Here is a 13,395-nt window from a genome sequence, read left to right on the forward strand (position 1 = left end):
TAGTTACTGTCCCACTCAAGAGCCACGCATACCTGCTTTGTCTTATTTTGAACACTATTTGGATCATTTCTAAAGGCTTTCATCATTTTTCTTCTGAAGGTGTGCTTTTTGAAGTGCTTGATCAATTAAATAGTAGATGTTCATAACTTTATGTTTACTGTTTTGATTATCATTATTGATTTGATGTTAAGATTTTTTTTTTATCATTTATAATTTTCTTCATTTCCATTATTACAATTCTTCATATTCTCCTTCCAAAGACCCACAAAACCACCAAAACTATATCAACTCTCCGATCTTATTCTGTGATGTCACTAGCAGGTGCAGGACCCCGAGTCCATCTGAACACCCGAACACATCTGGTACCTACACCGACGGGGTTCTGAACAAGGGACCTTCTCACTGTGAGGCAAAAGTACTAACCCCTGAACCACCATGTAGCCCGGTCTGTGAAATGTCTGTTTGAAGACTGCTTGATCAGAATCTCAGCTATGAAAAAGAAAAGAATAACGATCTCATTGATTTCAGAGTACATTTTTAATCAATTTAAGTTTAAACAACAAAATTCATTCTGCAAAAAGAAATCATTCTATACATTTAATTTGAGATGTTTCTAAATAAAATGAGCAAAGTGGTGAAAACATAATATCTACATGAAAGAAAAGGCCTGGTGCTTTCTCTCTTAAGACCCTTTAATTAGAACAAAAAACAATCAGTACTCATTGTAAACACATTTAAAGTGAAGAAAAGTTGAAATGTTCATGCAGAGAAAACGTCAGTTCAGCTGAACAAAAATCCTCATGAGCAGTAAAGCCTCTGTGACTAAACAGAAACAGCTAAAGAGAGTTCTTTAAAGAGACTCAAACATTTACAGAACAAGTGAGAAGATGTCAAAGTACCACCCATAAAGTTTGATTGACAGGTGAACAATGTAACCACAATCAGCTCTCAGCAACAAACATGAATAATGATCAAGTTGAAGGATTAAAGTTTAACCTACTGTTCCTTTAAATGACTTCTGTCTATTTCAGTTTACACATCTCAGCACTACATCCAGAATCAGTCCAAAGTCCAGCATGTAGAGGCTGAGTGAATGTGGTCTGGACTCTGTGGAGGAGAGTCATGGTTTCAGAGATGCTGTAGAAGGACAGAATACCTGCTCTGTGATCCAGGTACACTCCTACTCTGGAGGACTGAGGACCTGAGACACGAGTGCAAACATTGTTGTACCAAAAGTAATATTTGTTGTTGTAACACTCTAACATCCAAGATTTGTCATTGCCTCCAAATCCACTTTCTTTCCAGCCTCCTGCTCTGCTGATATTCTTGTATGCGACTGCAACATGAACTCCTCCTCCCCTCTCCACCTCCCAGTAACACCGTCCAGTCAGACTCTCTGGACTCAGGACCTGCCCCCATACAGTGAATCTGTCTGGGTGACTAGAATAAGACTGTTGTTGACCCCGTGCGTGTTACTTTTCTGTTTCCATCAGATAATAACAGCTCTGTGTGTGCTGTGTTTGGATCCAGTGTGATGTCACATGAATATTGTAAGAAGTCAGCTCTGGTCATGTTCTCTGGTTGTGACAGTAAAACATCCACTTCAGTCACTCTCTGTGAGATGTTTGTCCATTTCTCTCTCAGGACGTCCTCTAGTTTATCTCTGACTTCTGACACAGCTGCTGTCACATCCTCAAAGTACCTCAGAGGACGGATATTGATGCTGGATGAGTGTGTAGATTCACAGAGTGGTGACAGTGAGGGGTAGTCGTGTAGAAACTGGTTGTGGTCCTGTGTGTGTGAGAGCTTCTCCAGTTCAGCGTCTCTCCTCTTCAGCTCAGTGATCTCCTGCTCCAGCTTCTCCTGAAGCTCTCTGACTCGACTCACTTCAGTTTGCTGCTGGGCTCTGACTTGCTGCTTCACATCAGAGCGTCTTTTCTCCATGAGACGGATCATCTCTGTGAAGATCTTCTCACTGCCCTCCACTGCTTTATCAGCGGAGCCATTGATATCCTCCACCTCCTGTTGAAGCAGCTTCACATCTTTCTCTCTGTCCTGGATTCTCTGCTGGATGTTTTGTCAACTCACCTCCAGCTCGCTCTGCTTCTCGGTCCTCTCTGCTGCAGCTGAGACTGTGTCGTGGCCTTTATGTTCATCCACAGAGCAGAGATAACAGATAGACTGCTGATCAGTACGACAGAACATCTTCATCACCTCATCATGACGAGAGCAGACGTTCTCCTGGAGCTTCTTGAAGGGCTCCACCAGCTTGTGTTTTTCAATGGCAGGTGAATCATAATGAAGCTGAAGGTGTTTCTCACAGAAAGAAGCCAGACATGGTAGACAGGACTTACAAGCTTTCAGTTTTCTCTCGGTACAGAAATCACGGGCCACATCTTCAGGTCCAGCATAGCAGTGATCAGCAGGAGCAGCTTGGAGTCCAGTCTTCTTCAGCTCCTCCACTAAAACTGCTAACATGGTGCTTTTCAACAGGACAGGCCTCACTGGGAAGGTCTGCCTACACTGAGGGCAGCTGTAGATTTTCTTCTCCTCCTCTTTATCCCAGTGGGTTTTAATACAGTTCATACAGTGGCTGTGTCCACAGGGAACAGTCACCGGATCCTTCAGTAGATCCAGACAGATCGAACAAGAGAAGGTTTCCCGGTCCAGCTGAACTCCTTTCTGCGCCATTTCTCCTCTCAGTGACAACAACTGTCTGAGTTTCACTTCCTACTACATTCACCACTGATCTACAAATCATGTGTTAGTGCTGTGAATGTCAGCTCGTGTTGGTTACACTCATCTGTAAACTGTAGATCTAAAGGAGAGGGAACCAGGAAATACTGGGTCAGAGTGGAGCTGGCTGTGTTTGAGAGCAGACAGGAGAGGGAGGGGTTATCAAGCTCTTTGAACCAGGAAGTGGAGCAGCACTGTTTATTTTTAACTTTGTTCCCTCATTCCTCGTACATTTAATGGTCTTGTTTGTCTTCTTCTTATTGCATGACATCAATTAAAAAAGTAGCTTGGCATGCGTTCTTGTTAATCTGTCAGCAGCAGTAGTCATGAAGTCATTTTTTTATGATGAGAGGAAATGTTTTTAGACATCACTTTGGTTAGAGCATCAGACTGGTGCATTTAAATCTTTCCTCTGTAAAGATTGTTTATTTCAAACCATCTACTATATATTTGAAGTGTAGTGTGTTAAGCACAGATGTAAATTAATGAAGACATTTTCCTCTTTCTCTGCAGAAAAAAAACCCTCTCCTCCTTAGAAATGCCTGCTCATCTGGAAACAGGAAAACAAGACGATCAAGTCGGTCCTATGTGTTCATGATTCATGACTCAAACACAAATCTGTCACTGGTGTGTAAACATGTAGCAACCAAGTATTCAAGGAAGTTAATAGATCTTATAATAGATTTCTAGCTCTGACTCTTATTTGAGTTCAGAATAAACAATACAGGTGACAGCAGACACCCTTGTGGAGAAGCAGTAGAAGTGCACTTTAGGTCAGACAGGGTCCCATTTACCCAGACTCTCTGTGTCCTACTGGTAAGAAGAGGAAAATCCAGCCCACCAGATTTTTACTCAAGGCAAACTGTTCTAAACGCCTCCTGGTTAACATATGATGCATTCATGCACGGCCTGCTCCGACCTCTACCTCAGCGACAGGAAAGTGTGGACAACAGGAACATGAGGAATACAAAGTAGAAATCCTGCCTCCATATTATCCCATCTCCCCCTATCCCATTTTACTTCTGTAACATAACAACGAGTAAGGTCTCTACCTGCTCCTTTGTAAATTGTCTTGAGATAACATTTGTTATGAATTGGGACAAATAGAGATTGAAGACAAGACTGTCGTCACTGTAGCTACTTGTACAAAGGGCAGGTTTATACGTTCTTCTTCCTCCTGCACCTTTTCTTTGTGAAGGCCAAAGAGAGAAGAAAGTATTCCTCTACATTGTAGCCTACTTCTTAAACAGAAGGACATAAAAACAAATTAAAGAGAAACATATAACACCCAAAGTCTTTTCTTTAAAACAAACTGTTTTATTGTAATACAGTTGACAGAGAAACACCTGCTGTTCATCCAGTTATAAACAAAGAAAACAAAACAAACTTAACTTACACAGGCATTCTTTAGAAGGTCAGTGGTTTAGTATGCTGCTGTAGCAAAGGGGCAGGTTTGGGCTGGAGGGGGGGATGGGGGGGGAGGTTGGGGTTGGGTTGGGGAGGGTAGAACAGTAACTAGTTCTCTAGATTTGGCCCGTTCAAACAGGATCATCAACATAAGCATAGAGACCTCACAATGTCGAATGGAGTTCAAATTTCAAATTGACCTTTTTTTCTTTTTCATGTATCGATCATGAACATCTTGAGTGTCGACAAAACGTAGCATTCTCGTGCTCCACATATATATGCACTGTATTCACATTTTGCAAAGAGAAAAGGAGAAAGATGTGATCCAACATTTTCATGATATACTTAAAAACAGGCCCCGCCTTGGATTCAGAAGAGAAACGAAATAAAGTGAAGCTTGTGTTTGATCTTCTTTAGATTTTTTTTTCTTTTAAAAACACAATTCTGTGGCTCGAGCGTGACGCATTCATGCGCTCACATAATAAATGGAAACATTTTCCATCTACTTTGACATGGGATGTGGCAGGTTAAAAGACGTTTTCATACAAGATTGTTTTTTGTTGCTGTTGTTGTTGGCTTGGCAAACCACTCCACTCTGTTTTTCAATACATTCTCATTTAATACTTTAACACACACAAAACAATTCCTTACCTCTAACGTTATAAAAGTTCAAACATTTGTCATCAGTCCCTTTTGAATGTCTTTCACTTGAAACACAAGAATTCATTGTGAGGTCTATTTCAGGAAATGGGTCTCTGTCAATGGGCACTTCCTTCCTGCTACAGTAATCCTGCAGCATCTCCTTCTCTTCCCCCGTCAGTCTGAGACGCAACAGTCTGAGCACTCTGTCCACAAAACGTGCAGACGGGAGACCAACAGCAGAGGTCACTGCTGCTGTATTGTTCAGTTCAGGTCCAGCCACGTCCACGATCTGTCTCAGTGTGGTGTTGTCAGTGGAGATGAGAGCATGTGTGAGGAACATTAAGGATGTGTCCTGAACATCCAGCCGGGCCCCATAGATCAGAGGCTCCTCCAGCAGCCAGTGTAGGGACAGTGAGGGCTCTAGTCTTTTCCATAAAAACAGTTTCCAGGTTTTAAAAAGGCTCTGATAAAAAGCAGACAGGTTGCACAGATTAAAACAGTCAGTATTCATTAAAAACAGTGAGGAGTCTAGTCCTAGTCCGTTCACTTTTTTAAAAATGCTGCTGGCCGGGACTTCCGGTTAGCTGATGGAGTAGTTGGACGCACGTGAAATCGCTCTCCCAGACTTATTGAGGAATACCCTCCCTAGAACTCGAAAAAATGACACTTAACAGTTTGGTTATAGATGAGTGGGAGACGAAACACAAAAAGCCTTAAAGGGGAAGAAAAAATGCCGAAATATCAGGATAAAAGTTCCTCGGCGGCGAAAGCTAACACCGTAGCAGATCAAGCTAGCATCGGCAGCGTAGCTAAAGGTGCAAGCGGGCAGAAAATCTCAGGCTCAAGCTTAGACCCCGAAGATATAATTACAGCGATACAAGACCTAAAGGATGACCTAAAGGGGGATAACGATAACTTGAGAAAATAACTTAATCAGGTGGGACAATAAATCAAGAGAAAACTAGACGGCCTTTCAACGGAGATGCAGGGTCTGTCTGACCGAGTTGGCGAAACAGAGACACGGGTGGAGCAGGTGGAGGAGTGGGCTATATGTACGCTCATAGAGAGAAAAAGGTTTAAAACTTTTGAGAAACTTAAACAAGAATTTAAGCTAGAGAATGGGGACCTATTTAGGTATTTACAGCTCAGACATTTCTATGATACAGAAATAAAAAAATAAATCTCAGCTGAAGGTAGCGAGGTGATTGAAACTCTGATTGGTGCTTACAAAAACACTCTATCAAAGATTGTTTCTAAACTTTATAGAAGTTTGCAGAAACAGAATGGAAGCAATACATGGTATGTTAAGACTAAATGGGAACTAGAACTGAATACAAACTTGTCAAAGAGTGACTGGCATTCTATTTGTGAAACACAACAGTCGTCCACGAGCTCTAGAAGGTGGAGGGAATTTGGGTGGAAAAATGTTATACGCTTTTTTGTCACACCCCAAATTAAAAATAAGCAACTCGGTACTCCACAGCAATGTTGGAGACAGTGTGGGCAGATGAATGCCAATAACTCACATATTTTCTGGTTATGTGTAAAATTGCAAACATTCTGGGATAGGGTTATTCAGTCTTTTGAAGACATTCTATGTTATAAGATTCCCAGAGACCCCCGGATTGTGTATCTGGGCCTGATTCCTAATGACTTGATCCATAAGAAGGATATCTACCTTTTTAAAATCCTGATTCTTGCTTGTAAAAAGGCCATCACAAGGAACTGGTTGAAAAGTGATCCTCCAAGTCCAGCACAGTAGTTGGCCATTGTGGAAGAAATTTTCTCTATGGAAAAACTGACTCATTACCTGCGAACTCGATCACGGACCCATGATCAACGCTGGAAAAAGTGGACTGATTACCAGTATAAAAAGACGGATAGTGATATCTGCTGTGCAGAAAAGACTTTAAAAGAGAAAATATTGAGACGGAGCCCCTCACTACATTGATGTGTGTTTGTGTATGTTTTGTTGTGCTTTATGTTTGTTAACGTTGGAAAAAAAAAAACTGGATTCTGAAGGCGGCTACTCTGCTGGCCAGGTGGACCAGACCCTGCCCTCCTTCTTCTTTATGTAGAAACAGCACGGCGTGTGGAACCCAATGCAGTTTGTCCCAGAAAAAGTCCAACATCACCGATTGCAGTTCTGTAAGGAGTCCAGCAGGGGGCTCTATAGATGCCACCTTGTGCCAGAGTCCACAGGAGACCAAGTTGTTGATGATAAGCACTCTTCCTCTGTACGATATTTGTGGCAGCAGCCACCTCCACTTCTCCAGCCTCCCCTTCACTTTCTCCACCACCTCCTCCCACTTTTTCTGTACAGTGAGCTCATCCCCTTAAAAAACACCAAGATACTTAAAACCATTTCTTCCCCATGTTAGTCCTGCTGGTAGGTTGGGCAGCGAATGAGAGGTAGAGGTGCTCAACCCGGTCAAAAGCTTTTTCTTGATCTAACGAAATGAGACCAAGGTCTATGTCCAATGAACTAGAGACGTCCAAAACATCAGGAATTAAAGACACATTGTCATGAATAGACCTGCCAGGCACACAGTAGCTCTGGTCCTGTTTTATGATCTGGTCCATTACGTCCTTCAGTCTGTTGGCCAGAGCTTTGGAGAATATCTTGTAGTCACAGCATAGCAGGGAAACAGGACGCCAGTTCTTTATCTCTTGGAGATCCCCTTTCTTTGGAAGGAGTGTGATTACTGCCCTCCTGCAGCTGAGGGGCAATGACTCTTCAGACAGGCTTTCATTTAACACAGCAAGAAGATCTTCTCCCAGCACATCCCAAAACATTTTAAAAAGCTTTTGCTTTTCCAAAAAAAAGCTTTTCCATGCTCTGCAGAGCTGCGGACAGCTCCTGTAGCTGTAGAGGTTCTCTGATCAGCTGGTTGGAGTCCTCAGAGACACGAGGTAAACCATCACAAAAAGAGTCAAACAGCTGTTCATTGTCAGTGTACTCACTGTTGTAGAGCCCTGAATAAAACTACACAGCATGTCTTCGGAGATCTCCAGCTTCTTTCAGCTCCTGTCCTGCTGCTGTTCGAAGGCCAAGCATACATTTACTCTGTCCATTCTTTTTTTCCATTCCAAAGACAAACTTGGACGGGGCGTCCATCTGAGCCACACTTTGGAATCTCGATCTGACGAGGGCTCCCTGGACTCTGGTGCCCAGCAGGTCTGTCAGGGCTTTCTTTTTAGCTTTGAGAACTTCAATATGTCCTCGATTTCCTGTGGAATCTATCAAGGACTGAAGTTCCACAATATCAATCTCTAGAGCTTTTACAGATCTGGTAATGTCCCGTGTGACATTGAGAGTGTACTACTGACAGAAAACCCTGATTTCAGCCTTCCCACAATCCCACCACTGTCTTAAACACTTCAAATCAGGATGTCATTCTAAAATTCCTCCATAAAAACCTAAAACCCTCTAAAAAGTTTTTATCAAGGAAAAGGGAAGTGTTAAAATGCCAAAAAGCACTCTGATGTTTACAATGACTAATAGAAACGGGACACAATACTAATGAGTGATCAGTAAAACCAGCAGGCACGATAAAATATTTTTTTTAAATGTTCATCTGGTGTTTAAAACAATAAAACCGATCTAACCTAGCTAGTGAAATAAAACCATCTCTGGTGTGAGACCACGTGTATTGTCTGTTATCTTTGTAAAGTGACCTCTAAACATCAGACAGGTCATGAGTTTTGATTAGTTGTTTTAAAAGCCGTTTAGAAGCAGGATGAGGTTCAGTGTGATTTCTATCAACAGAGTCGTCTTCAGTGCAGTTAAATCCCCCCCTAAAAGCACAAAGACATCTGGAGTGACACTGTTTAAAAGAGTGATCATTTAAAAAAGGTATTCTGTCTGCTCCTGTAGCTGGACTGTAAATATTCATTCAAAAAGAGCTCACACTGTTCATAAACAGCTCTGACCACCAGCAGCCTCCCCCGTAGTACCTCTGTCACAGTGTACGAGACAGGTGCACCCCCCCCCCCCCCCCCCCCCATTCTCTCTTCCAGTCCACTTCATTAAAAGTGTCACTGTGAGTTTCCTGCACAAACATTATATCAACATGATTCATTTTCATTATTTCATACAACATAGCTCTTTTTCTGGAATCTCTAGCTCCATTTAAATTCAGAGTTCCTACTTTAAAATGACTCATGGAGAGAGAGATTAAAAAAGTACTAACTAGAAACAAAAACATCTGTATTTTAAAAGATAAACTACAATTCTTTGTTTTCATCATCATCATAATCATCATCCCCGTCAGCACCAACATTGTTACATAGTTCCTGTCTCAGTTTGGACACATACTTTCTCAATCTATAAGTTTCCTGATCAGAAAAAGACCCTTTCCCTTTTATCTCTCATGAGATCTCGTGCTGACTCAAAAAAATTCCTTTTATCAGGGAAATAATTTTCTATTTTTTCACCCCACATATTTTGGTTTTTTAGAAGAAACAGTTTAATTTTTTCTACACTGTAGTCTCTTTTGTTTTTCTGTCTCTGAGAGTATCTGCACGTTTCACTGTCAGTGAGATGGGGAGAGTCCTCACTGACCTCTGATCCTGGATCAGATTATTTTGGTTTGTTTTCGGTTTTTCCTTTTGCTTTCTTTGTTGTTCTTTTCTTTTCTTCAAGTGAAACATTTTCACTAGTCTTTGATTTTCTTTTGGAACGAGGATTACTAAGAGAAGACTCTTCTTCCTCCATCTCCTCCTCAGCAGGTTCAGTACAGACCCTCACTTTACCTGCTGCCTGTTGCTCAGTATCAACACTAGACCCATTCCCCACCTCCATCTGCTCACCTGTCTGCTCCTTAAACCCCCCACCACTCTGTGTCTCCTCACCTGTCTGTTCTTTATTCCACTCTGTGTCTCCTCATCTGTCTGTTCTTTATTCCACTCTGTGTCTCCTCACCTGTCTGTTCTTTATTCCTTCACTCTGTGTCTCCTCACCTGTCTGTTCTTTATTCCACTCTGTGTCTCCTCACCTGTCTGTTCTTTATTCCACTCTGTGTCTCCTCACCTGTCTGTTCTTTATTCCTCCACTCTGTGTCTCCTCACCTGTCTGTTCTTTATTCCACTCTGTGTCTCCTCACCTGTCTGTTCTTTATTCCTCCACTCTGTGTCTCCTCACCTCTCTGTTCTTTATTCCACTCTGTGTCTCCTCACCTGTCTGTTCTTTATTCCACTCTGTGTCTCCTCACCTGTCTGTTCTTTATTCCACTCTGTGTCTCCTCACCTGTCTGTTCTTTATTCTTGGTGCTCTACGCGTGCCTCACGGCAGCGATGCGCATCCTTTGCACATTTGCAGAGAATGCGTCCCCTGCGCATAATGGGGCCCCCCATGGATCGTGGGGCCCTACGCACAGCGTGTGTTCTGCGTGTAGGGAGGGGCGGCGCTCCACACACATACACACAAACGGACGCTTGAGCGCACACAGGTGAGCACCCTTTCTCCAGCGGAGGCCTGGGTGTGTGTGGTTGTGTCTGACGGACGCACACGCAGTAGTCGGCTTAGTTGATTTTGGACTTTTCTGGGCATGTCTCTCTCTCTGCTGTTACTCAGGAGATGAGCTGTGACCATGCTGCATTCAGGGGAGCTCAGACAATGAGAGATACATTCATGTGCGCTCAGAAACGGGAGTAGCAGGAACAAAAACTAAGCTGGACAGACTTTACAAGTTCAAATAATTGTTCAGTTGTTATATTGACTGCTGTCATTAAAAGAAACACATGAACACCATGATTCCTTTAAGTATCTGTGACGAATCGAATCGATATTGAATTGTGAGGTTGTGGACAATACCCAGCTCTAATAACCAGGTACTTATCTTAAGCTTTTTGTAAGAGTATCCAGATGATTCAGTTTTAATACATTTTCTGCAGATTGAAGACAAAATGCAGATGGATAATGACATAATGATTCCACCTTTGTTGAGGACAGAAAGCGTGTTTGTAAGTAAATGTTTTTTTATATTTTTTGTGGCAAGAACATTAGGTATGATATGAATTCGACAAAACTGGAAATGAGCACAAGTTCAGATTGAACAATAACATTATCACTGGTCTAGTCCCATTAAATTGGTCACAAAACTGTGGGCTATTCCAGTCGCCCAGATTTCGCAATTTCATTTTGGAAATATATTTAACACTTAAAATATAGCCCCATAACACTCAGGGTTAAAGGCAGCAACTTCCAGATCGCACTCAGTCGCTGTTTGCTGCCACTGTACTCAGTGCTCCTATTTCCACAGCAAGTGCTGTCAGCAGCAGTGTTACACTCTACTCCAATCTAAATACACGCCATGTGTTTTTGTACAGACCTAGCTGCAAGCACAAGGCTGAACCGAAAAGATTGACCTGGACAGGAAGTCGGACAAGGAAATGCACAGAGCATCCTTTTAAATTTCAAAATTAAACACAACATACAGACTCCAGATCGTATTTTCTGCTACGCTACATTGTGCCACCATTTGTAATTCATGATTTGATGCCCTTTTATGCTCATTGCCTATTGAATATTTTTTGGAGGAGCTTCAGTGACTCAGGACAAGAAGGGCACCCCACAGCAGCTGGACAACAAGCAAAGCCTAGAAAGTAAGAAATAAACTGTCTTTTGATTTTACCCAAAATATAATCTTGTCAAAAGCTCCAGTTTTTAAACACTGTTTCAGCACCGTGTGAGTAGAGACCAAAGGTTCTACTCTAAAAGATCCCTATTAAAAAACCCAGCCTTAACAAAAGTTCATTTATGTACAAATGGCTATGGCTATATATAAATTGGTTTTGCCATGAATTATGCAGCAGTGCAGAAGAATGAATTTAATATCTGAAATGTTCTATCAATTTGAATGCTTTGGCATATATTAGTCTTATTATGAATAAATGTACACAATAACAAATAAATTATGAAATTATTGTTAATCCCACAGTGTGCATTTATTCCGCACAAACTGATCTTCCCAATGTACTTGTGAGTTGGTCATTTATTTACCAGGGGGATTAAAGTACAGTAATTATCATAATGTGTGAAGATAGTGAAGACATGAAGCAGCTAAACAATTGTCACTGATATTACCTATAGTCAATGCCTCTGGGATGTTGAATGGTAGCAATAGTGAATCGTGGAAATTTAGACTGTCTTTCCATTTCCTTTATGACTTCTTTTAGTTTCATTATGTTATTAATGTCAATAATGTAGACATTCACGGTTAATGTTCTTTAGCACATTTTATTTAATTGTATTTTTTATTGTATGCTTCTCCAGCACATTTTTCTAAGCAATGCTTTTATTGATTTTACTGTAAATGCTGTAGGCAGCAATTAAAAAATATATATATACTATTGAGGCATGTTACTCTTTGCTATTTTTTCATGGTAGATGCTGTAAGCATTTACGCAATATTTAATATTTTCATGGTAGATGCTGTAAGCATTCACACAATATTTAATGTTTTCATAGTAGATGCTGTAAGCATTCACACAATATTTAAAGTTTTAAATATTTTCGTGGTAGATGCTGTAAGCATTTACACAATATTTTATCTGCAATTTTTGATTGATATTTGTGTAAATACTTTAAGCATTCACAGCATGTACTCTTGTACATTTTTTCCATACTACTGTTGTAAACCCCGCACAGGAATTTTCTGTGAATTCTTACAGTCGTAAATAAAATACTAAAAATACCATGAACTTTTTGTAAAGAATAGCATTAGCCAGTGCATGCCAGAAAAGTATCAATAAAATCATTGTATAGAAGAATATATGCTGTCAAAGATGACAACACTTGTACCAATAACTGTTGAATCTGTTAAGCACTAATGCAGCTTTTTCAGCAAATGTTTCTGTGAACAAATAATTGTTATTTCTGCCTACAATTGTTACTCTGAATACATTTTTTTAGCTGAACTTGTGCTTGTGCTGTGGGCTGTTCATGAAAGTTAAATATTTCCACTTGACAGTTGGGCATTATTGTCTGGATTTCCATAATGTTGTGGTGTTGTTACTACAGGAAATCGTATCGAGGAGATGCATTTTTGAACTGGAGAGGAGATAATGGCTTACATAGTCCAAGGATTGGTGAACGATGGGTGTTAGTTGGGCGGACTGGAGAGGTGCAGAGACAATAGCCAGGTGTGAATGTAAGGACTAGAATAAAGCACAAAACTGCAAGATCTCAGATAAGATTAGAACTTTATTTGGCATAACAATGCGAGTATACCACAGCAGATGACAGTATTTTATGTGATGAGTTGTTGGGCTGGGGTAGACAGACTGGAGAAGGTGATTTTCTTATGGAACCATGATGGGGCCATGACAGCGAGAAAGGGAGCAGGCTCGAAGCACAGACACAGTGACAGACACAGTGACAGACAGGGAGGCGGGACACAAAGGTAAGGGTGAACACAAAGCAAATACTACATAAGAAAACCTTTTTGACATTCTTTTTTTATTCTCTTATTTCTTTCATCACAAAAAATATCTGGAGGATGGGATAAAACAGATGTTTTGACCATTTATAGTAAACAAGTAAACAAAAACTGACCCCTCACTTATTTTGACCGGTACACTGAGTTTTTTTGTAGTTGTATCACAGGA

At 41.0% G+C, this 13,395-nt stretch overlaps 1 long non-coding RNA gene and 1 pseudogene across 1 annotated transcript in view; both read right to left on the reverse strand.

Annotated features, from left to right (window-relative positions):
* The window catches only part of LOC132973773 (uncharacterized), a 390,261-nt gene that overhangs the window by 277,532 nt on the left and 99,334 nt on the right, over positions 1-13,395 (reverse strand). The window lies entirely within an intron of this gene.
* Positions 529-2,806, reverse strand: LOC132973763 (tripartite motif-containing protein 16-like; annotated as a pseudogene).

This window comes from Labrus mixtus, chromosome 5 (assembly GCF_963584025.1).
Source record: "Labrus mixtus chromosome 5, fLabMix1.1, whole genome shotgun sequence".
NCBI lineage: Eukaryota > Metazoa > Chordata > Actinopteri > Labriformes > Labridae > Labrus > Labrus mixtus.